Consider the following 24,854-nt stretch of genomic DNA (forward strand, 5'->3'; position numbering starts at 1 on the left):
ACAAGTCCCACAAAACCACAATAATACAAGAACAAAAGCACAACAAACAACAGAGAAACTTCTGTTTTCCTAAATTGTCTGGGGAAGGGCAGAGTCAATGTGCATCAGAGTCCATGTTGCATCACTTGGCAGAATACCCAAACTTCAGAGGGAGACAGCTCTGCTAATTCTTGGTAGATGAACTTGGGCAAATTGCCTAATCGTCTGAACTCCTGGCTTCCTTAGTCATAAAATATGAAAGTAATATCTACCTCCCAGGTTGTGAAAATTAAGTCAGATGGTAAGCAGAGCTGCTAGGTCACAGTTTATAATTAATAAACATCTGGCTTCTGACTGTCCAAGTGAGAATTAGATTATCTCTTTCCTCAAGAAAGATATGCAGGTGAGGGACACGGCTTCCCTCTGGTTGGTCCATGTCTGAGCACCTCCAGAATGGCCGTACTGGTTTCTGGTGCTTTGGCTCAATCCAGAATGAATCCTTATCATTCCAACAAGATCAGGAAGCAGTGGGGGTGGATTTGTGGATTTTCAAAAGTTCTAAATAGGGAACCAAGAGGACTAATTTAGAGCCCTCTTTCTGCCACTTTCCAATACCACGCATGCATTGAAGTTGATTCAGCAATGTACTTGATGCACGAGTTTGCCCGTGACCACATTGATCATCAAATCAAAAAATGGATGAAGACAAAAGCCGAGAAACACTAAATAGAGAAACAGATTTTGTTATGTTACTGCATCAGAGTATGGAACAATCCGGAACATGAAAAACTAGATCTATAGGATCAACCAGTTCAAATTTCAGAATAGACTTTCAAATACCAGAGGCAAGAGGTCTACGGAGAGTTAAGTCCTTTCAGTATGTGATCACAAACGGATTTTTAGAAGGGACTGTACAAATGTAAAACCCCTGAGCAATAGGTGAGGGTATCATTGCTCCGCATCTGCAAAAACCCTTTGTAAGATTTGGGACACGGATCATTGTTCGTTGTGCATGAAGCAAACATCTTCCAGTTTGAAGCTTGTCATTTCACTCCCATTATGTTGTCTTGACAAACACAAGTACTTAGGTTTAATGAGCTCATTTATTAATCTTTTGCTATTCGTACTTTGGGTGAACAAAGAATAATGGATTTTTCTTTGTTATTCAATGCATAATAATTACTGTCATTATTCTTTTTCAGCACTAAAATTTATCAAATTTGTCAAGTGTGAGCTCTGGCCAAGCAAATCTTGTGTGGTCTTTGTTTGACAATCTTATGTATGAAAAGTAATATCTGTGTGGTTTCAATTTGTGTATTTCTTATTCGGAATAAAGCTGAAGTTCTTTTCACTTATTTAAAGGCGGTTTGTATTCTTTTCCTGTCACCCATCTGCTCATGTTTTCATCTCCTTTGTGAATGGGGTTTATGATCTTTTTCTTCCTGATTGTTAAGAATCCTTACTAGATCAAGGAGATTAGCCCTCCATCTGCAAGTTGTAAATTGCAAAAATTTCCCCATTTTGTCATTTGCTTTTTACTTTGCCTGTAGTTTTTGTTTTGCTCTGTTTACTTAATGCCACTAGCAAATGCTTTCCTTATTTCACAAAGTTGGATTTATCGATCTTATGTTGCTTCTGTGCTTTGGTTCAGAAGGCACTTTGCATTCTAGGTCCTTAAGAGCTCATATTGGTGTGAGTTGTGAATTCAGTTCTCACCTTTCCTCCAAATGACTACCAGTTGTATTAACACTATTTACTTAAAAGTTGTATTTTTTCCAGGGTTTGAGATACTTCTTTTGTAATAAACAAAAGGCCCCTCTGAGTACCTAGATCAACTTCTGCTTCTCCACAACATTATATGGATCGACCAATTTATGTCCATTAGACAATATTTTAAATATGGAAGACTTCAGTGTGTTTTAATAACTGGCCTTAGTGATAATGGTATCCTTGTATGTCTGGTTTTCCATATGAACTTTAGAATAACATTGCCTAACTTCAGGAAAAGAACTTAAACTTGTTGGGGGACATATATATACCTATGTATATACAGATATGTGTATATGTATTTGTACATAATTGTGTGTATATAATAAACACACACATATAGATACATACATATTTATAAATGAATATCTTCACATTTTTCATGCCTACATTTGTATTTCTCATGTGTTTTATTTGAGGGGGGTACCAGGGATTGAACTCAGAGGCATTCAACCACTGAGCCACATCCCCAGCCCTATTTTGTATTTTATTTAGAGACAGGGTCTCATTGAGTTGCTTAGTGCCTCACTTTTGCTGAGGCTGGCTTTGAACTCGTGATCCTCCTTCTTCAGCCTCCCGAGCCTCTGGCATTACAGGTGAGTACCCCCACGCCCAGCCCTTCATGTGTGTTTTAAAGTACTCTTTGCGCAGCTTTCACTTCTAAGTATTTTTGCCAAAGAATTTTGTTCTTCTGTTAATATTGTAAATGCAACTTTCTCTTCTATTTTGTGTATTTTAAATAGCTACCATTAACATATATGAATGCTATTAAAAATTATATGTTAACTTCATACCTAAATTTCTTACATTATTTTATTATTTGTATAAACTTACATTATTTTATTATTTGTATAAACTTTAACATTAATCCTGTTGAGTTTTTTCAGATATAGAATCCTGTTTTTCCACAAATGTGAATATTTTCATTTTTCTTAGTCCGTTCCCTAAGCCACCAGGCATTGTCTCCTGCATTGATTAGCACCTTCAATATAGTAGCCAAGAGTAATGGAGAAAGCTAATATGGCTTCTTTGTTCCTTTCTTTAGAAGGAGTGTGTTTTATTTTTTTCCTATAAGTTTATTTTAATGCTTGAGGTATATCATTTTAAGGAATTATCCATCTGTTGCTATAAATGAGTGTTACTACCAGAAAAAGGGGCTGGTTTTGTTAAAGAGGTTTTTCTGCCTCTGTGGAGATAATCATATAACTTTTTCATTATATGTCTTAATACAACAAGATCTACTAATGCAATTCTTTTTTAAATTTTTTTTAGTTATAGATGGACCCAATACCTTCATTTTATTTTTTCTAATAAAATATAATTAGCTATATTAATATAATTAGTTATATGTGACAGCAGAACACATTTCAATTCATTGTCCACAAATGGAGAACAACTTTTCACTTTTCTGGTTGTACATGATGTAGAGTCGTATCATTTGTGCGATCACACATGTACCTAGGGTAATGATGGCAATCTCATTCCACCATCTTTCCCACTCCCATGCTCCATCCCCTCCCCACACTCCCCTCTACCCCTTCCAAATTTCTTCTGTTCGTCTCTTGCCCCCTTCCCCATTATGGATCAGCATCCACACATCAGAGAAAACATTTGGCCTTTGGTTCTTTAGGATCGGCTTATTTCACTTAGCACATTTTCCAACTCCAACCATTTACCTGCAAATACCTTAATTTTATGCTCCTTTAAGGCTGAATAATATTCCATTGTGTATATATACCACAGTTTCTTCATCCATTTATCTATTGAAAGGCATCTAGATTGGTTCCATAGCTTAGCTATTATAAATTGAGCTGCTGTAAACATTGATGTGGCTTCATCACTGTAGTATGCTGATTTTAAGTCCTTTGGGTATAGGCCAAGGACTGGGATAGCTGGGTCATATGTGGTTCCATTCCAAGTTTTCTAAGAAATCTCCATACTGCTTTCCAGAGTGGTTGCACTAGTTTGCAGTCCCACCAGCAATGCATGAGTGTACCTTTATCGCTACATGCTTGCCAACACTTTATTGTTGCTTGTATTCTTTTTTTTTCGCAGTACTGGGGATCAAACTCAGGGCCTTGTGATCGTGAGGCAAGCACTCTACCAGCTGAGCTATCTCTCCAGTCCATGTTGCTTGTATTCTTGATCATTGACATTCTCTGACTAGAGTGAGATGAATCTTACAATGGTTTTGATTTGCATTTCTCTAATTACTAAAGATGTTGAATATTTTTTCATATACTTGTTGATCGATTGTTTATCTTCATCTGTGAAGTGTCTGCTCAGTTCCTGAGCCCATTCACTGATTGGGTTATTTGTTCTTTTGGTGTTAATTTTATTAATTTTATGTATATACCCTGGAAATTAGTACTCTATCTGATGTGCTGTGGTAAAGATTTTTTCCCACTCTGTAGGTGCTCTCTTTACATTATTGATTGTTTCCTTTGCTAAGAAGAAGCTTTTTAGTTTGAATCCATCCCATTTATTGATTCTTGATTTTATTTCTTGTGCTTTAGGCGTCATGTTAGGAAAGTCAGGCCCTAAGCAGATTTGATGAAGATTTGGACCGACTTTTTCTCCTGTTAGGTGCAAGGTCTCTGGTCTAATGCCTAAGTCCTTGATTCACTTTGAGTTGAGTTTTGTGCAGGGTGAGAGATAGGGGTTTAATTTCATTTTGCTGCATATGGATTTCCAGTTTTCCCAGAACCATTTGTCAAAGAGGCTCTCTTTAATTTATGTTTTTGGCACCTTTGTCTAGTATGCATTTATGTGGGTTTGTCTCTGTATTTTCTATTCTGTACTATTGGTCTATGTGTCTGCTTTTGTGCCAATACCATGCCATTTCTGTTACTGTAGTATAGTTTAAGGTGCAGTACTGTATGTCTCCTGCTTCACTTTTCTTGCTAAGGACTGCTTTGGCTATTCTAGGTCTCTTATTTTTCCAAATGAATTTAATAATTGCCTTTTCTATTTCTCTGAGGAAAGACATTGGGATTTTAATAGGGATTGCATTAAGTCTGTATAATGCTTTTGGTAGCATGGCCATTTTGACAATACAAATTCTGTCTATCCAAGAACATGGGAGCTCTCTCTATCTTCTAAGGTCTTCTTCAATTTCTTTCTTTAGTGTTCTGTGGTTTTCACTGTAGAGGTCTTTCACTTCTTTTGTTAGTTTGATTCCCAAGTATTTATTTATTTATTTATTTTTGAGGCTATGGTGATGAGGTAGTTTTCTTAATTTCACTTTCTGCGGGTTCATCACTGATGTATAGAAATACAATACATTTACGGGTGTTGATTTTATATCCTGCTACTTTGCTGAATTCATTTATGAGTTCTATAAGTTTTCTGGTGAAATTTTTTGGATCTTCTAAATATAGAATCATGTCATTGGCAAATAATGATAGTTTGAGTTCTTTGTTTCCTATTTGTACTCCTTTAATTTCTTTCCTCTGGCTACAGTTTCAAGGACTATGTGGAATAGAAGTGTGAAAAAGGGCATCCCTGTCTTGTTCCAGTTTTTAGAGGGAATTCTTTTGATTTATTTCTTTAGAATGATGTTGACCTTGGGCTTAGTATAGATAGCTTTTACAATGTTGAAGTATGTTCCTATTATGCCTAGTTTTTCTAGTGTTTTGGACATAAGAGGTGCTATATTTTGTCAAGTGCCTTTTTTGTATCTATTGATAGAATCATATGATTCTTGTCTTTAAATCTATTGATGTGATGAATTACACTTATTGATTTCTGTATGTTGAACCAACCTTGCATCCATGGGATGAATCCCTCTTGATCACGGTGCAGTATCTTTTTAATATGTTTTTGTATGTGATTTGCCAGAATTTTATTGAGAATTCTTGCATGTATGTTCATCAGGGATATTGGTCTGAAATTTTCTTTCCTTGATGTGTCTTTGTCTGGTTTTGGTATCAGAGTGATTTTAACCTCATAGAATGAGTTTGGAAGGGTTCCCTCCTTTTCTATTTCATGGAATAATTTGAGGAGTATTGGTATTAATTCTTCTTTGAAGGTCTTGCAGAACTTAGCTAAGAATTTTTCTGGTCCTGAGTTTTTCTTAGTTGGTAGACTTTTGATGGCATCTTCTATTTCATTGCTAGAAATTTATCTGTTTAAATTGTGAGGGTCCTCCTGATTAAGTTTGGGTAGTTCATATGTCTCTAGAAATTTGTTGATGTCTTTGGGATTTTCTATTTTTTTGGAGTACAAATTTTCAAAATAGTTTCTAATTATTTTTTGTATTTCAATAGAGTCTGTCGTGATATTTTCTTTTTCACAAAATTTTAGTAATTTGCATTTTCTCTCTCCTCTTCATTAGTGTGGCTAGGAGTTTATCAATTTTATTTTCTTCAAAGAACCAACTTTTTGTTTTGTCAATTTTTTTCAATTGTTTCTTTTGTTTCAATTTAATTTATTTCAGCTCTGATTTTAATTATTACCTGTCTTCTACTGCTTTTGATGTTGATTTCTTCTTCTTTTTCTATGGCTTTGAGATGTAATGTTAGGTTATTTATTTGTTGACTTGTTATTGTTTTAATGAATGAACTTAATGCAATGAACTTTACTCTTAGCACTGCCTTCAGAGAGTTTCAGAGATTTTGATATGTTGTATTGGTGTTCTTATTTACCTCTAGGAATTCTTTAATCTCCTCCCTGATGTCTTCTGTTATCCATGTGTCATTCAATAGTGTATTATTTAGTCTCCAGGTGTTGCAGTAGCTTCTATTTTTAATTTTATCATTGATTTCTAGTTCATTCCATTATGATCTAAGAGAATGCAAGAGGATCTCTCTTTTTCTTTGCATTTGCTAAGAGTTACTTTGTGGCATAACATAAGGTCTATTTAGAGAAGTATCCACGTGCTGCTGAGAAAAAAGTGTATTCACTTGTTGATGGATGGAATATTCTATATATGTCTGTAAAGTCTAAGTTATTGACTGTGTTATTGAGTCTGACAGTTTCTTTCAGTGTTTGTTTAGAAGATCTATCCGATGGTGAGAGAGGTGTGTTAAAGTTACCCAGTATTATTGTGTTGTGATCTATTTTATTTCTGAAATCAAGAAGAGTTTGTTTGATGTACATAGATGCTCCATTTTGGGGGGCATAAATATTTACAATTGTTATGTCTTGTTGATGTATGAGTCCCTTAAGCAGCATGAATTGTCCTTCTTTATCTCTTCTGATTACCTTTGTCTTGAAGTCCAATTCATCTGATAGAAAATGGAAACCCCTGCATTTTTACATAGACCACGAGAGTGATATGTTTTTTCCCATCCTTTCACTTTCAATCTATGGATGTCTTTTCCTATGAAATGGGTCACTTGAAGGCAGCACATTGTTGGGTCTTTTTTATTATTTTAACCCAATCTGCAGTCTATGTCTTTGGATTGACGAGTTCAGACCATTAACATTCAGGGTTATTATTGAGATATGATTTGTATTCCTGGTCATTTTGGTTTATTTTTGGTTTTTAACTTGTCTTGGTATCTCCTTTGATTGACTTTTCCTTTACTGTATTTCCTCCCCTTGCTGTCTTTCATTTTTTTTTTTTTTTTCATTTTCTCCTCATGGAATAGTTTGCTGATAAGGTTCTGTAGTGCAGGTTTTCTAGTTGTAAATTCTTTTAGCTTTTGTTTATCATGGAAAGTTTTTATTTCATCATCAAATCTAAAGCTTAAGTTTCCTAGATTTATGATTCTTGGTGGCATCCATTTTCTTTCAGAGCTTGTTATATGTTGTTCCTGGACCTCCTGGCTTTGAGGGTCTGGGTTGAGAGATTTGCTGAGGTCTGAATTGGTTTCCCCCTATATGTAATCTGATACTTTTTTTCTTGTAGCCTTTAAAATTCTATCTTTATTTTGTATGCCAGGAATTTTCATTATAATGCACCTTGGGGTGGATCTGTTGTGATTTTGTACATTTGATGCCCTGTAAGCCTCTTGTATTTGATTTTCCATTTCATTCTTCAGGTTTGTGAAATTTTCTCGTATTATTTCATTGAAAATATTGTGCATTCCTTTGGTTTATGTCTCTGTGCCCTCCTCTATCCGGCTAATTCTTAAGTTTGGTCTTTTCACGTTATCTCATTTTTCTTGGAGATTCATTCATGGTTTCTTATCATCCTACTGTGTGGTGTCAACTTTATTTTCAAGATTATATATTTGGTCTTCAATGCCTGAGGTTCTGTCTTCCAAGTGATATTGTCTGTTGGTGATACTTTCTGTTGAGTTTTTAATTTGGTTTATTGTTTCCTTCCTTTCAAGGATTTTTTTTTTCCAGAATCCCTATCTCTTTATTGAAATGATCTTTCGCTTCCTGCATTTGCTCTCTTAACTCTTTATTGAAGTGATCTTTTGTTGCCTGCATTTGCTCTCTTACATCATCACTTACTTCACAGATCATTTTAATTATGCATATTCTGAACTCCTTCTCTGACATTTCTTCTACTGTGCTTTCAACAGATTCTATTATTGTAGCATCTTAGTTTGTTTCAGATGCTTTCTTGCCTTGTCTTTTTTATATTCTTCATGTGTCTTCCCCTCTAGCAGTGTGGATCCGAGGTATGACATTTTCTGTCCTGTAGATTTATATTATCCCTTCAGGTTTCCAATACCTTGTCTTTAAGGGGGAGACCAATATTAACAGCACCCAATGCAAACACTATGCATCCTTAAATCAAATAGCCCCTATTAAGATGTTTACAGTTGTTGTCGCAGGAAACAGAAATGTTTGATTATTATCTATAATATAAACAATAGGTTTCAATAGAGTTTACAGTTTCTAATGGTGGACAAAGAGTGAAAGGAGGGTGAGAGTGTGATGTTTATGAGATAGGAGGTCAGAATATATAGACGCATTAGATCTCAGACAGAGTGAAAGAGGAATCAACAGAAGTTGGCTGTTAGCAGGAGAGAAGAGAGAAAGGGACTCTCAGGTGTAAGTAAGCTTGCAGTGATATTGGTGATGGTCTTCCAGGTCCTGGCTTTCATCCCTAGATGGAAGTGACCACATCCCTAGTTGGTGGTGGTGGCAATGTCAAACTTGTAGGTACCTTGGTCTTGGGCCTCCAGGCATTGACAGGTGTCCCATAATGGAAGTGGCCCCAACTAAAGATGGTGGTGCTGGCAGCAGAGGTAACCCAAGATGGCCGCAGAGGTGTTCCAGGATGTAGGCAACTGCTTTCAGAGATGGGGCTTCGAGGGTGGGACCTGTGGTGGCATTGGGTGCCCTGTTTGGATATGCAGTGCTGGGGTGGACGTTGTTGCAGCAGGCATCTGCCTCCAGGCCCTCTCTGTTGTCCTAAGGGGGAGGTTACCCCATGGGAGGGACTATGGTAGTGGCTGAAGTGTCTCAAGATGGAGGGCCTGGGGAGTCATGTGTTGATAAATGAGGAGCCACAGCGCGGTGGCTCTCCTCCATGCAGCAGGCTGCGGGGCATGCTCTCTTCTCGGCCCTTATTTATTTTTATGTGGTGCTGAGGGTCAAACCCAGGGCCTCACACGTGCTAGGGAAGTGCTGTACCACTGAGCCGCAACCCTAGCTGCTTGCAGTTCTTAATATTGATTCATTCTTACAATCCTGAAATAAAACTCGCTTAATTATAATGATTTTTTAATGTGTCATTAGATTCTCTTTACTAATTGTGTTTGTCAGGGTTTAACCAAAGTATGAGATGTTTTGTGTGTATGCGTGTGTCTACAATCATAGATAGGTAGATAGATAAGGAATAATCATGCAACTAGAGGATGGCTAAACAAGTCTAAAGTATATAGGGTGGGCAGTCAAGATGGAAAAAGGCATGAGCTATTTAGAGTCAAGCTCAGGGAAGGATTAATCCTTCTGTTAAAGTACCTAGCTGATTAGGTCAGGTCCACCGAGCAAAATCTTCCTGTTCATTAGCACAAAGTCAACTGATTAGAAACTTAAATCACATAGGTAAAATTGTTTCTCAGCAATACTTATATTAGTATTTAACAGAATGAATAATAAATGTAGTTCAGCTTTGAACAAGTAATAGATCAAATAGGCACTGCACTGATAATTCATTTCTGCAAAAAACATTGTGGTAAATGGAATGGAGACTATTGTAATAAGGAGAATGTTCAGACTGAGATCCACAAGCATCTGAAAGGTGAGAGAATGGAATTTTCCTTTAGAAGGGCTAGAAACATGCCTAGAAAGAAAAGTGTATGCAGGAGTGGATGGCACATTTTAATGGGGCACTTGATCAAGTCATATCTTCCTTCTGTATTCCTATTTGTGTGTGATATGCATTTGTGCGTGTTTGTGTTCCCTACTTTTCTTATTGGGTCAGCTGGTTGTTTATCTGTCTTGTTATTTTTTTCTAAGAGCTAATCAACATTTTTATCATTTTTATTTCTACTATTTTCTGCTTTCTGTGTCTCTAATTTTCATATCATCCTTTAACATTTCCTTTCCTCTTCTCCATTTTAATTTACTCTCTAACTTTTCTAAATTTTTGAGTTGGGTATTTGACTTATTTTGTCCACTCTTAATTACAGTGATGTGAATATTTAAGACTCTAAATTGTCCTCAGTTTTAATTCATTGACCTTTTTGCTATATAAACTCTGCAATTTCAGTTTATAGCTCCTTTTTCCTAAATATTATTTAGTAATCATTTTGTTTTAAATTCCAGGAGGTAATAATATTTTGGAAATTCTTTTATATTTTTAACAAATGTAATTTTATTAAATTTTAATTATCAAATGTTCATCTATTACCTTTACTTGAAACTTAGCATGTTTTTATTTGTGAGCTGAGATTGGATCAGTTTTTATAACCCTATGAGATTTGAAGAGAAGCAGTATTCTCTATTATTGAAGTAGAATAGTTTAATTATAATCATGACAATGATTAGTTTATTTGCTTCACTGATAAATTACAGAACTGTAACCACCACTTACTTGCTTTTACATCTAATTGATGTGGCTTGGATTGAGAACACTTTGTTGAAGTCTAGCATTGCTATTTCTGCTTGTTTCTTGCCTTTCCAGGGTGCCGGTGCTCAGAAGGCAGTCTTCTGTGATGTTCAATGCACAGATATTCCTTCATATTTTCTTTATGAATTATGACTTTAGTGTTGTGCTGTTTCCCTTCTTGGTCTTATTTTCTTTTTAGGTCTTAATTCAACTATATCCATAACATTACAGTACCTGAGGCCTATTGATACCTCCATTTACTGGTGACAAGTTCTGCTTCTTCAAATATTGAAGTATAACATCAGAGAAGCATGCCTAGGCAAGCATATTATGCATGTTTTATTTAAAGGTAATCATACAGACTCCTGGGAGGGAGAAGGGGGCCATGGCTGATGTTCTAGAATTCCAAGAAGTGAGCATGCCCGGCATCTTTTATAGATTAGAGTCTTCTTCTTTCTCCTATTCTCTCCCCACTTATCTCTCTCCTTCCTGCCTATGAGACTAGGCCTAGGAGATGCTTGTAAGATTGCAAAAAGGTGAGAAGCAGGTGGTCAGGGAGAAGGGCCAAATGGAGTGATTCAGAAAGATTAGGGCCCAGGGGGCATTAATAAGCTACAATTTCTTGGGAGGGGCAGTTAGGCAGGTAAACTTGGTGAGTAAAAGGGCCCCCCCCCCAGACACTGACATTCCAAACTCCCAGGGAGCGGTCTCCAACTTCCCAGACTTAGATGGCCTTCATTCCTCCATTCGAACAGATTTCTTATTCTACACTCACTGCCTGTCCTCAATTCTGGCTTCATTATTGTTTGTATTTGTCTGATAAGTCATTGCTTTTCCCTTTATTTGTGTTCTTCTGATTCATTCTGCCTCAGTATGTCTTTTATGTACAGCAGAGAGTAGGATTTGCATTGTTTGCCAACCTGGAAATAATTTTCATTAAATATATGAGATAAGTTTGAATATAACAATTAATATATTTTATTCATATTTATGTTTTGTTCTCAACTTTTTCATTCATATTATACTTAATGTGGTTTTATTTCCATTATACATTTTCTCAGGTCTTTACCTTTAATTTTCATGTTAAGAAGATTCATGTATTTGTTCTAGAGGTACCATTTATATAAATAGCTTTGTATATCGTTTAGTATTTTTTCTTTAATTTAGGTTTTTGCTATCCTGACTCCCAACTTTTCTCTGTACAAGTGCATTCTACTCTCCTCTTTCCTTTCCTTTCCAATATTTTAGTTGTTTTATTTCCACTTTGTCATAGTCCATAATATTTACATGTTTTCCCACTCATATTCCTACCTTTATTATAATCTTAGGTCTGCTCTGAAGTATATTAGGTTCTCATATCCAATCCTAATCATTTTTTGGATTGGTAAAATTTGTCATTTAGAGAATTCCTTAGGAAGGGTTTATCAGTACAATAACTCGGAAGTTTTGTTTGCATCTTTGCACACACTGTTTTTAAAGGTCTTGAAACATCAAGGAGGGCTTGGATTGATTTAAAATCCTTGAATCACATTTTCTTTGAATTTCTAGAAAACTTTCTCCATCTGTGTCTTGCTTTGCATGCTGTTAAGAAGAAATCTGAGTCAAATTGATTTTTCTTTCATGTAGAATAAATACAGTGTTTTTTTATTTGATGCCCAGAAGATATTTTCTTTGTACTTAAAACTCCAAAGTTTCTTCAGTCTGCTTCTCAAAACTAACCTCCCAGGCCAACTTGAACAGGTACATGGTAAGCATGGAAACTTAGGTCTCAATCCTGGAAACTTTTCTTGGATTACACCTTTAACATTAGTTTTCTTTGCTTCTTGAGGAACTCTAATGTGAGAAATAGAAAGTCCAGTGGTTCATTTTCTAAATGTAGTATTTAGCTTTAAGTGTAAAATTCCTGACTGTAAAAAGAAAACAGTCAAAGGGGAAATAGAACTAATGGCTACCAGTAGTTAACACCTGAGTGTGACTGATTCACAGTCCCTTGACCAACAGGAGGTGAAAAGGAGGAGCTGTCCTGACCAACAAAGATGAACTACTCATATACACTTACCCCAAGAAAGTCTTCCTTCCACAAGAGAACAAAGGGACGTAGGCACAATGAAAGGCACATTTCCAAGAGAAGACAAGTAAAACCGAGGTGATGCTCAGGAAGACTGTACACCCCATAGTGCTCAGTCAATGAGGAACTGGGGGAAGTATCTTGCAAACTAGGGAATAAAATGCTGACTATAACTGCTCAGGAATGTCTGCTCTCCCAGACACCTGATTTTGTGAGCCTATCAACAAAAACTTTGTTTTCTTTATGCCTTCTATCTCTCAGTCCATTCTTTGGATTTGGAGAAATGAGCTTGTTTTTCACATCTAATTGTAGGTATTTTTTAATTTCCTTGATAATCTTCTACATCTATCATTTTATCACTAGTGATTTTCACCTTTTTAAAATTCTGCTTTTCTTCTTAGCTATTTTAATCATCTCTTCAAGGACCCTTTTTATACTTAGAGTCGAATATATTCTTCTGCCACCTCTCACTTTAGTATTCACTTTCTTTCAGTTGTGTTTACTTTTATGCTTTTAAAATTTTTATCCTGTCTTTGCAAGCACATATTTTTTAAATATGTAATTCATGTCGAAGTAATGAATTGTTACAGGTTTTGTTAGAGGAGATGGCTTCATGCTCTCGACTTTTGTGTTCTTGTGTGAGAAAATTTCAGGCAAGATGCAAAACTTTGTAAAAGTGTAACAGACTTTATTAGATGGGAAAGGAGCAGGAAAAAAAGACACTGTGTTAGGGTTTAAATATGAGGAGCCCTCTAAAAGTTCATGTGAGACAATGCAAGGAAGTTTAGAGGTGAAATGATTGGGTTATGAGAACCTTAACACAATCAGTGAATTAGTCTCCTGATGTGATTAACTGGGTGGTGACTGAAGGCAGGTAGGGTATGACCTGAGGAGGTAGATCATAGGGGTGTGCCTTTGGGTTATATATTTTGACCCTGACAAGTGGAGCCTCTCTCTGCTCCCTGGGTGCCATATTCCCAGCCACTTTCTTCTGGCACATACTTCCGCCATGATGTTCTGCCTCACCTGGAGCCCTGAAGAATGGAGCTGGCCTTCTGTGGACTGAGACTTCTGAAACTGTGAGCCCCCAAATAAACTTTTCCTCCTCCAAAATTGTTCCTGCCAGGATTACCACATCTTCTTCAAGAATTTACCTGGTCACTACCTTTCTCCTTTTCAGGAAGGGGAATGTTCTGAAGGTGGACTCTAAAGAGGGACTGGCTGTGCAGTGGAAGTGTGTGTCATTCATACTCAGTTGGAGGAGATAGACAACCACAAAAATCAATCAATCAGATAATGGAAAACAGAATTCCTACAAAGAAAGCAAGAAATGATGAATATGAGAATTCGTTTAATATGGTTTTAGAAGTACCTCAATGGACAAATGCTAAAATGGAGATAGCCACCCAGGTGCCATTGAATCTCATTAAGCAAGATGTAAAGGATGCTATGTTATGTGGCAAATATCATCCCTCACAAGGGTTGTATATGGAATTATGGGCCCTCCCTCAACTGGGGAATATCCCCATCAAAAAGATAAGAACACAAACTGCTGTGGAGACAATGATCCTATTGATGTTTGTGAAATAGGCTCAAAGCTTCTTTCTGGTGGAGAGGTTATTCATGTGAAGACCCCTGGAATTCTGGCTCTTATTGATGAGGGTGAAACAAATTGGAAGTTAATTACTATCAATATGAATGATCCTGAAGCTTCAAAGTTTCATGATATTGATGATGCTAGGAAGTTCAAACCAGGTTACCTGGAAGCTATTCTTAATTGGTTGACATATTATAAGGTGCCAGATGGAAAACCAGAAAATAATTTTGCTCTTAGTGGAGAATTTAAAAACAAGGCTTTTGCCCTTGAAGTTATTAAATCTGTTCATGAGTGATGGAAAGCAATGCTTATGAAGAAATATGATCAGAGGGACTATAAATTATATAAACACACAGGTATGTGACAGCCCTTTCCATTGAACTCCAGAGGAAGCAAGATCATTAGTTGAATCAGTCTTAAAATCTTCACCAAATAAAGTAATACAGACGAGCAAGTATGGGACTTTCTTGGCAAGTGATTAGAAAGTCTGAAGTTCTATCATTAAATTTCAACTTCTATGGGACTCCAAGACTCCTTTTCTCTTAGTGCAGGAGACAGACAGGTCTATGAACATTTGCTGACTTTCTTTTGAATCATCATTGTTTTAAAAATTCTTGAGATATTCAATGTGGAAATAAACAATGAAATTTTTGAAAAAAAATTTCTTATCAGATCTTTTTGTCCTAACAGGGAAAAAAATGACTGAAACACACTGTTAAGGGAGAGAGTGGGTCCTCTCAGAAAGGAAAGTGAAAATGTGCCCATTTTGTGTCAAGAGTACTGCCCAGTTACCAACCACCTCTCAGTTTTCAACTAATGGTAGGACTATTTCAGATTTTCTTTTTTCCTTCCTTCCTTTCTTTCTTTCTTTTTTTTTTTTTTTTTTTTTTTTTTGGCGATGGTACTAGAGATTGAACCAGGGCCTCACACATTTGAGACAAATGCTCTACCACTGAGCCACATCCCAGTCCTGCAGCAGATTTTGAAGCTCCTCCTGGACATGTACCCAGGGGAAACCCAAGGGGGATATTTTACTATTATAATGACATCCTAAAGATCTAAAAGCAACTCTAGTTCATGTCGGCCCATGCTGACTGGCTGGTAGGTTATTTTTATAGTTGGTGGTGTTTGCTTTTAATTATCTTTCTGAATCTGGGAATCTTTGGTCCATATAAAAGTCATAAAAGACCCTCCTTCAGGGTCTTCTTCTTGTTCTTCTTGTTTTTATTATCCTCAGGGGGAGGCATTTTCAATTTCTAAGCCCTGAGAGAAAAGCCCAGAGGATAACAGGCTGATGTGGAGGAATATCGCATATACTATAGATGTGTGCAGGGCAAGGACAGAATGACTTTGGATAAATTTCCTTTTCTTTCTTTTTTTTTCTAAAGAAAGCTTGTGTTTGTGGCAGGGTTAGGAGGGTCAGTCAATTCCCCTTGACTTCAGGTGCCTACTGCTCCTGTTTCCTTCCTATCAGTTTCACTTGTTTATTGGTTAGTATAGCAGGTAATAATTTTATCACCTGAAAATACCCCATTTTTACTATGAAATAACTTTACATGAAAAAATATCCATATTGGCACTTCCATAGTGCTCTAAAATTTATTTAAATTTTAAAAAAATTTCTAACATATTAAGGTTATTCTAGTTGTAATTGAGAACAGATTATAATTTTATCCCCTAAGACAATTTCTTATCTCTTGATTTTTATCATTAAAAAATTAAAAGAAAAATGGATAATATCCAATCTGGGGCTTCTTTATAAATGTTAAATAGGAGAAATTCCATTTTATTTATTTATATATTTATTTTAGTGAACAAACGTTCATGCATTTCTTTAGATTCTTATAATTTTATTAATTATTCATGATTTTAAAATAACAGAGAACCCCAGTTCAGATTTTCATTTGCATTGAGGTTTTTTAATCTTATGTCAGTCTGCTATGCCTAATTGTTTAAGTTGGTAACAATCTATTCTGTTGAGCTTCTAATCCTTTAATTAATCACAAAGAAAGCTACAGAGCTTTCACCTGCAAATTGAGTTTTTATCTTATCGTAAAAAATTATCTGGAAGCCATTATGCTTGGAATATAATTACTCTTAAATGAGTAAGATTCTAACAGTCAACTACTATTGTGAAGATTCAGATTATCTATGTTAATGACATTTCTAGGCACTTTCAGAAACATAAAAGATTCCAAGAGATTAGTTTGAATATTTTTTCTCTTTTAATTATTTCCATTTATGAATAAAGGACTGATAGAATGTGAAAGAAAGAATTCATTTTAAAAGGAAATCAAAATAAACCATTCTCTCTTCTCACTGAAGTATGGTTTGAGGCAAAATAAACTATTATCTGGTAACAGCCAAAAAAGCAGAGGACAAATGAAAAAATCTTGGAATCAGGAAGGATTTTGAAGCATTTGTTTAATGAGGATTCTGTTTTTTTTTTTTTTTCAACAGCAAAATAATGGTCCATGCATTTACATGCATGTTGCTTATATATTATCAGTAGATAGGATGAAAAGCAGCTTGGTGATACATATGTATCTATGTATGTATGTGTATATGTATCCAACAGTCTGAGTAGGTGGAAAGTATATATCTTCAAGAGAGAAAAAATTTAATACTATTCACAAGAATGCTATCCTAATATATTTTTTTTTAAAAAAGTATATCCTAATTTTAGAGGGTTGGCTTGATAAACCTGAGTTACCATTCATTAAGTTTAGCAAACAGAACAATAATAAATAGAGTTCTGTAACTTTGAATTAGTAACTTTAATGCCATTTATGTATTCTACATAGTTAAAATTTCTGAAGAAAAATTCTATTCATTGATAGTTGATAAGCACACATTTTAAAGTAGTATGCATTTTTAAACAATAATACAAAAATATGAGTGAAAGGAAAAGTATGAAATCAGGTAATCCATAATTTTCAGTGGAAGAAATTCTAAAACTCTAGTTAGTTTTCAACACATTTTCTGGAAGAGGCATTTATATCCTCAAATTTCATCAACTTAACTAAGTCCACTTAAACAAATGTATTAGAAAAAGAAACTTAAAAGTTCTAGATTATCCTGCGTAAACAACCTGAGGCCCATCACAGTAAATTATATATTTAATCTATTTTATATTTTAGTCATCTTTGCACAAAAGGAATCCATATGAGATCCAGATACAACAAAATAATTGAAAATGCCACTTACAATCATTGCTTGCAGGTTGTTTATTTAGTGTTTTCAGGGAACTAAAAACAAAAAACTTGACATCTGTAGGACACTGATTATATTAAATAGCCTCATTATCTGTCCAGCTTCAAACTGGACATTAGTAAGTACTGCTGGCTGTTTCCACAAATGTATTTTTAAATAATAAATCTACCAGTTTATCTTTTATTTGATCATTCTTTTCTATTGTCCATATATTTTAAACCCATCATTTAAATGACATATATTTTAAAAGGTTTCATTCTAATTGATTTATCCTAGTAGTTACTTTATTATTTTTGTATGTGTGGGTTGAAAAAAATTGTGTCATTTTTCAACAAGTTTCAGAAAAGCCAAACTAACTCTCTCATCTGTAACTGGAAAAAAGAAGAGAAAAATCAACAAGAAAAACAAGATAAAGAAAAAATGGAGGAAGAGGAAGTGGAGGAAGGAGAGGAAGAAGAAATGGAGGAAGGGGAGGGAGAGGAAGGGGAGGGAGAGGAAGGGGAGGAAGAGGAAGAGGAGGAAGGGGAGGGAGAGGAAGGGGAGGGAGAGGAAGGGGAGGAAGAGGAAGAGGAGGAAGGGGAGGGAGAGGAAGGAGAGGGAGAGGAAGTGGAGGAGGGAGAAACTAAAACTGAACTTTCCTGTTTGCTCAGCTGCACTGGTTCTTATCTTACTCTCTACACTGATTGCAGTCTTCAGACCATGACTCTCTGATGATTACTGTATCTGTGCTATTATCTCATTTCCTACTTTGTTTTCTCCATTTCTGTCTTTTCTCATCTCCCCAAATATTTCTTCCCCTCCAGTGTAGCTACTCACTCTCATTATATCCTAGGCCATTCTCACAAACAATTTTATCACCTCTCAAATCTTTTTGACTATCCTACTTTAAAAACATCTCTTCCTATCTTTGCAGCTCCTCGATCTGCTTTCCCTCTGCTTTAAATCTTTAACCTCCTTTAGATCCAATACATTAACTTCATTAATCAATCACAATCCTCTAACACCCTCCTATCTTTATTTCTCTCTGACCAGCTTAAATTTTTAGTCCAACATTATCATCAAAAGCCCTTGAAAATGCTCTCTTTTCTCTTGCACATTTCCTTCTTATATTTTGTGCCTCTGAAAAACTGCATGTCTGGTTGTGCTAAATGACCTGTATTCCTGTTGGCACCCAAGAAGCTCAACGCTAATGGAGAAAAATCACACCAACAATCCAACTGACTTAAGTTTAAATCCATGTTCACAAACTACAAATGGGCACTCCTACATACCCTGCAATCCTATCACACCTCTTTAGTGAGATCAACTTTTTATTCTCAAAACATCTATTTCATATTTAATCCTCTTTTCTTATACTGTTGACATCTGTTAAAGCATCCTCAAACTCAACAGACGTTTTACTTCTAAAGAAGATGAAAATCATCAGACAGAAACTCTACTCCCTCCATGCATCAAATCTGTAATCTATCTGCACATTTATTTGTCTTTTGTATTGTCAACTAAAACACAAATCTGAGTTAGATAATGGGAGGCTTAAAACAAAAAAAGATGATTGTGATAAATGGAATGGAGACTTTCGTAATAGAATGTTCAGATCCACAAGCATCTGAAAGGTGAGAGAATGAAATTTTCTTTTAGAAGGGCTAGAAAAAAGCCTAGAAAAAATCAGGAGTGTGTCTGGGTGCACATATGTCTTAACGGAACAGTTGATCAAGGCGTGTCTTCCCTTTTCCTCGATGATTCTGAGGAGGTGTCATAAAGGAGCAGTTGTGTGCTAATTCAGGATTAGGGTGGGTCAGAGATTAAGGATGGGGAAGGAGAAGCAATTTTGGTCAAATCAGTTAATAAGTAGTTCTAGTTTTTCAATAGGTACAAATGGTTCAGCTAATCTTTGGTGAGGCAAATAATGGGAATTTGGAGGGTCTTTGACTCTATCCTAGGAGGACACTATGAATTAGAAAGAGTGCACTCTAAGTCTTTTCTAAATCGCATGGGGAAGGGGTGTATCTAAAGTAAACCATCTCCTGAACCACAACATGAGGAATTTTTTAGCCATCATCTTTTTTTTCGGGAGCAAAGCACTCAGGTAAAATTCAATATTGTCACACATATTTGCATTCTGTAACATAAAAGTATGTCGTGTATATCAGTCTGTGTTCTTATCGCAGTTCTATATATTCAACATTCTTTTGATTACCCTTACACACCTTATTCATAAACACCTTTCTTTCTACTTGATCACTTCCTAAGTCATAATTGTACCCATGCATATCCAATCTGAACACAAGTCCATGTGATGGGATGACAGATCTGACTTCATGAAAATGTGACATGTTTAACAATACAGAATGATAATTCCTATGTAAAGAAAAATTGTTCTCTTTTGATTCCTGTTGTTCCTAAACAATGTACCATGTGAACAGTGATTGTGTGGATGTTAGTAACCATTCTTCAGTTTGTACCTAGGTAAGGGTCATTTTGACCTACTTCCCCCTCTGTTGATGATCTCATGATGTTAATGTGTAATTTTGAATCATAGCAACAGACATTTATGATTAATGTAATTTTTGGTATAAGAACCCTTACAACCCTATGGTCAGGGCTGTTCTCCCAATAGCCATTTTTTGGGGCATTGTGTGAGACAGCCAGCCAGCTTAATAAAGACTCTCAGATTTGGACTTCTCAGTGGTGATCAGTCTGTTCTTAAGTTGTGCCCCATAATATCCAGACCAGCAAATTCCTCATCTGTCTTCGGCTAAGTACACATAAGGAGCACACAACTGCTCCTTAATGACCCCTAATCCTACAGGCCTTCCATGTCACTTCATGCTATTTCCATGTTACAATCTAAATTTTGCCCTTTTCCTCATCCTGAAATCAACAATGACCCCTATGTTGCCATTTCCAATAAGCACTTTTTATTGTCATAGCAGCACTGGACACAAGTAACCACTCCTTCTGTTATGGTTTGGGAATGAGGTGTTCCCCAAAAGCTCAAGTGCAGGGCAATGCAAGTGTTGGGGGCTATGCCATGCGAACTCGCCGAAGATGGCACCTGGCAGCCAGCCAGAAGCTGTTTTGATCACATTGGAGGTACGCGTGCACAGGTGTTCTCAAGTGCTCCTGCTTGCACCTGCTTGTGATTGGCAGCTGGCTCCTCACCTGATCTCAACTGGCGTGGCTCCGCCCTCCGCCTCTTGGAGGGAATATAAGCGGACAGTAGGTAGAAAAGTAAGAGCAGCAGCAGGCAGAGAAAAGTGGCAAGAAGTAAGGTGCGACAGTAAGAGGAGCAGTTAGCAGAAAGAAGTAGAGAAGTCATTAGCAGAAAGGAAGAAGAAGAAGCGGCAAGCAGATAGAAACAGCGAGTAGGGGCAGCGGCGGAAGATCGATCGCGAGCAGAGAACTGAGAACACATCTTTAGGTTGCAGATAGGCAGATCGCAGTGCGCGGGATGCATCATTGGGAAGCACCTCATGATAGACGCACCCTTAGTTCACAGGATGCAGGACGCACCTTTAAGCAGAAGCAGCAAAACTAGGAAGATATGGATCTCTGAAAGTGTAGTCTCTCTCTCTTAAGCAAAATCTCTCTTTCTCTCCAATAAGCAAAGCCTCTCTCTCTCTCTCTCTCTCTCCTCTTAAAGCAAGCAAACCTCATTTCCTCTATCCTCTATAAACAAGCAAGCAAGGAAGGAAGTAGCTCAGAGATAGAGGTAGCTCAGTTTCCAGTCCACCACCCATAGAGACCCATGCAAAGTGTTGCTGCAGGTGGTGACAAATACCTGTGGATTTGGCACCGCAGAGAGCCAGCGACATGCAAGGGTTCAGAGAAGAAATGATTGGGTTATGAGAGCCTTAACCCAATCAGTGAATTAATCACCTGATGAGATTGAGTGGTGATTGAAGGGAGGAGGATGTGGCTGGAGGAGGTGGGGCACTGGGCGTGTGGTTTTGGGATATATATTGGTGGCTGGTAAGTGGAGATCTCTCTGCTTGCTGATCATCATGTGAGCTGCTTCCCTCCACCACGCTCTTCTGCCACAATGTGCTGCCTCACCTTGAGCTCTGAGGAATAGAGCCAGCTGCCTATGGACTGAGACTTTTGAAACTGGGAGCCCCCAAAATAAATTTTTCCTCCTCCAAAGTTTTCCTGGTCAGATCTTTTAGTCACCACTGTAAAAAAGCTCTCTAGCTTCCTTCCTTCTTTAAATACTCATTATCTCACCTCCCAATACTTCACACTTTCCAGTATTTTCTCCAATGCCTCACTGGAAGCTCTTTTTTTGAATCCGTCTCTCCTGTACCATTTCCAAATACTAGAATCCTCAGGAATTGTTCTCGACCCTTTTCCATTTTCTACTTGCTCCCCCTGTGACCTCTATTCCCAAATTTTTAAACACTTTACATATCCTACTGATTTTGATATTTGTACTTCTAAACAAAATATCTTCTGAGATCTCTAGACTAAGCCATACAACTTTTAGGTTGACTTGTCTATTTGGATATCAGATCTTATAAGAACTTTCTACAACATGGGACCCAGTTTTGCTGCTGCTGCTGCTGTTGCTAAGCACTGTCAGATGTCTTTCCTGCCAGTGTGCCCTCCATCTTCAGAAGACAGAGAGCTGTTTTTCAAAAATCCCCCTAGTGCCTAATGTATAACAACAATGCAGAGGACCGTGAGCAGAAGATCATCAGAGGCATCTTGGTTCTATTGTCTTAACCCCCAGTCGAGAGAACCATGTAACGTACTCCACTTGAGGATGCCTGCTGTGCAATTCTATGAAAATAAACTCCTGATTCATCCAACTGAGCAGGATAGACTAAAAAAGAAAACTCAAATTTGTAGCACATTTCTAGCATGAAAATTGAAAGTTGTCAGGAAATTCATGATTCATTGCCTTCTCTATCAAGCTGTCCCATTACCCAATTTGTCACCATGAAGTTAAACATTCTTGTCTTTTTTTTTTCTCACTACATCATCATAGAGAAGTGAACAAATTTGTTTTGTTTTCTTGAGACCAAAATCTTTCCATTTTAGGGTTTGTAGGTTCTAGAATCATACTCCTATGTGTAATTTGTCTTGCTATCATAATCCAGTATCAAAACTTTGTGCAAGCCACCTGTCCCTGCCGCCCCTGGACTGAAGACGGACTCCTAATGCTGGATACTGAAACCCGCCCGCCTGCTCCCACCACTGCAGATGGACACTGGACACTGCACCCCCCCACCCCACCCGCACCCCCCACACCCCTGCACAAACTTGAGGCACCCTCACTGGGGCTCCCCAGCTAATTTGGAGGCTGGTGCAGGCACTTTGAATTGTTCCTGAGGGCATGGCCACCATCATTGGAAGGGCTGCTCCTGAGACACCTACAGGAGACTGGACAGGTATCTCTATTTACTCACGTACATCCTACACCCTTCCCCATCCTCTTTGTTCACCACTAGAAATACTGTAAATAGTAATTGAACTCATCCTGTTTATTATAGTAATGTTAAAGTCCTTATAGAGGCTATCTGGTTCAGGGTTACATTTTCTCTGTATTGGGTGCTGCTAATGTTGTTCTTCTCTTCAAAAGAGAGCTACTGGAAAACTGCAGGGTCATATTAAGCCTGCAGGGGAGAAACTTCAGTACCTCAGATCTTTACTGCTAGAGGGGAATATACAGAGACAATATGAAAAAACAGGGGAAGAAAGTGTCCCTATAAAACCAAGATGCTATCTTGATAGAATCTAAAGACAGCATGGAAGTAGAAATGACAGAAAAAGAGTTTAGAATCTGCATAATTAAAATGATCTGTGAAGCATAAGATGAGATAAGAGAGCAAATGCAGGCAATGCATGATCATTCCAGTAAACACTTACAAGAGCAAATGCAGGAAGCAAAAGAATACTTCAATAAAGAGATTTAGATTCTGAAAAAAAAACCAAACAGAAATACTTGAAATGAAATAAATGATAAACCAAATTAAAAACTCAATAGAAAGCATCACCAACAGAATAGATCTTGTGGAAGACAGACTCTCAGACAATGAAGAAAAAATATTAAATCTTGTAAATAAAGTTGACCAAACAGAGAAGATGTTAAGAAATCATGAATGGAACCTCCGAGAATTATGGGGTATCATGAAAAGACCAAATTTAAGAACTATTGGGGTTCAGGAAGGCACAAAGATACAAACCAAAGGAATGAACAACCTGTACAATGAAATAATGTCAGAAAATTTCCCATATGTGAAAAATGAAATGGAAAATCAAATACAAGAGGTTTACAGAACACCAGGTGTACGAAATTACAACAGATCCACACCAAGACAAATTATAATGAAAATACCTCACATAAAAAATAAAGATAGGATTTTAAAGACTGCAAGAGAAAAGTGTCAGATTGCATATAAGGGGAAACCAATACAGATATCAGCAGATTTCTCAGCCCAGACTCTAAAAGCTAGAAGGACCTGGAACAATATATTTCAAGCTATGAAAGAATACGGATGCCAACCAAGAATCCTATACCCAGCAAAACTAACCTTCAGATTTGACAATGAAATAAAATCTTTCCACAATAAACAAAGTTAAAAGAATTTACAAATAGAAAGCCTGCCTTGCAAAACATTCTCAGCAAAATATTTCATGAGAAGGAAGTGAAACAATACAAATCAGCAAAGGTAGGAACTACCCTAAAGGAAAAGTCAACCAAACGAGAAACCAAGCCATGTTGAAAAACAAAAATAAGCTAAAATGACCAGGAGTACAAATCATATCACAATAGTAACCCTGAATGTTAATGGCCCAAACTCAATAATCAAAGGACATAGACTGGCAGATTGAATTAAAAAGAAAGACCCAACAATATGCTGCCTTCAAGAGACTCATCTCATAGAAAAAGACATTCACAGACTAACAGTGAAAGGATGGGGAAAAACATACCATGCACATGGACTCAGTAAAAAAGCAGGGGTCTCCATCCTCATATGAGCTAAAGTGGACTTCAAACCTCAGTTAGTCAGAAGGGATAAAGAAGGACATTCCATACTGTTTAAGGGAAGCATAAATCAGCAAGACTTAATGATTTTAAATATTTATGCCCCAAACAATGGAGCATCTATGTACATCAAACAAATCCTTCTCAATTTTAAGAATCAAATAGACCAAAACACAATAATAGTGGGAGACTTAAACACACCACTCTCACCATGGAATAGATCCTCCAAACAAAAACTGAACGAAGAAACAATAGAACTAAATAATACAATCAATGATATAGA

At 36.8% G+C, this 24,854-nt stretch overlaps 1 pseudogene; it reads left to right on the forward strand.

Moving 5' to 3' along the window:
* LOC124982650 (inorganic pyrophosphatase 2, mitochondrial-like) overlaps positions 1-14,848 on the forward strand; it is a 97,889-nt pseudogene extending 83,041 nt beyond the window's left edge.
* The last annotated feature ends 10,006 nt before the right edge of the window (positions 14,849-24,854 follow it).

This window comes from Sciurus carolinensis, chromosome 4, assembly GCF_902686445.1.
Source record: "Sciurus carolinensis chromosome 4, mSciCar1.2, whole genome shotgun sequence".
Taxonomy (NCBI): domain Eukaryota; kingdom Metazoa; phylum Chordata; class Mammalia; order Rodentia; family Sciuridae; genus Sciurus; species Sciurus carolinensis.